We start from the raw sequence: 2,005 nt of genomic DNA, 5'->3' as shown, positions 1-2,005 counted from the left end.
AATGGCGAAGAATATGAAAAAAATATAATGCGACTGACTTTCTCAAGTAACAACAAAAAAAAATGAAAAATTGTTTTGGATAATTCTGATAAAAGGAATAATGCAGATAATTCGATGGATAGAAATGGCAATAATTGATAAGAATGTTAAGAATGGCGAAGAATATGACAAAATGATAATTCCACTGACCTTCTCACGTAACAGAAAAAACTAAGAAAGTAGATAATTCTGATATAAAGAATAATGGTGATAATTCGATGGATGGCGATAGAAATGGCAATAATTGATAAGAATGGCGAAACAAGATGGCAAAGGGGGAAAAAAAAATGCGATTCAGAGCGGTGGGAGTAATGATGATAATAATGATAATGATGATAATAATGATAATGATGATAATAATGATAATGATGATAATAATGATAATGATGATAATAATGATAATGATGATAATAATGATAATGATGATAATAATGATAATGATGATAATAATGATAATGATGATAATAATGATAATGATGATAATAATGATAATGATGATAATAATGATAATGATGATAATAATGATAATGATGATAATAATGATAATGATGATAATGATGATAATAATGATAATGATGATAATAATGATAATGATGATAATAATGATAATGATGATAATAATGATAATGATGATAATAATGATAATGATGATAATAATGATAATGATGATAATAATGATAATGATGATAATAATGATAATGATGATAATAATGATAATGATGATAATAATGATAATGATGATATTAATGATAATGATGATAATAATGATAATAAGATAGCACAGTGGTAATTATGTGATGAATAGTGATAATAATGATAATGATAAGAATGATAAGATGGTATAATGGAAATGATGCGATGTATAGCGATAGCAACGGTAATAATAACAATTGTGATAATGATAATGTTAATATTGATATGAATACCAATAGTACTGACAAGAATGATAAAATTATAGGAATGACGATAATAAAGATTTTAACAATAATGCACAATTTTTTAGAATGAATTTAATATGCGAGAATAAATTAGTGGAGGATGTGATTCTTTTATTATGATGAAAACGACGGTAATGATAGTACTGATGATAGTGGATTTGCAGTAAAACTAAAAATTTTAATAGAAGAGAAAATGTGAATTATTTCTTAGCCTGTTTTTTTTTTTTTTTTTCTATCTTTTGTTATTGATACGAATAAACAAACAGGCGCACATATGCACAAACACACACACATACATATACACGTACACATACACACACAGAAACAAACACACAGAAACAAACACACACACACACACACACACACACACACACACACACACAGAAACAAACACACATACAGACACATACACACACACACACAAATAAACACACATATACAAACGCACACACACACACACACACACACACACACACACACACACACAGAAACAAACACACATACAGACACACACACACACACACACAAATAAACACACATATACAAACGCACACACACACACACACACACAGAAACAAACACACATACATATACAAACACACACACACACACAAATAAACACACATATACAAACACACACAAACACACAACACAGAGCGACAGAATATGAGCGTAAGAGAGAGACCGGGGACTCCCAAGCACTCACAGACACACACACAGACACACTACACATTCACACTACACATTCACATCCTCCTCTGTCCCTTAACACATTTCCTTCACATCTCGCTTCATCCGTTTCCTTATTTACTTATTTATACGCTTCCCATTATCACAAAACTCCCAAAGCTTATATGGAGATTCATTGTGAAGATGAGTGATTCAGCGTGACGCCAAAAGAATCATGGGAAGTTTTTAAGCTTTTATGAATCATAAATTCGCAAAGTTTCAACATAACTTCCCTTCATTTCTTAAATAAGATTTATAGATTTTTTGTCTGATAATGGGAGGGAGGTAGGGAGGGGGGA

The sequence above is a fragment of the Penaeus chinensis genome, chromosome 43 (assembly GCF_019202785.1).
Source record: "Penaeus chinensis breed Huanghai No. 1 chromosome 43, ASM1920278v2, whole genome shotgun sequence".
NCBI lineage: Eukaryota > Metazoa > Arthropoda > Malacostraca > Decapoda > Penaeidae > Penaeus > Penaeus chinensis.
The sequence above is the reverse complement of the archived record's forward strand: the minus strand, read 5'-3'. Positions refer to the sequence as shown.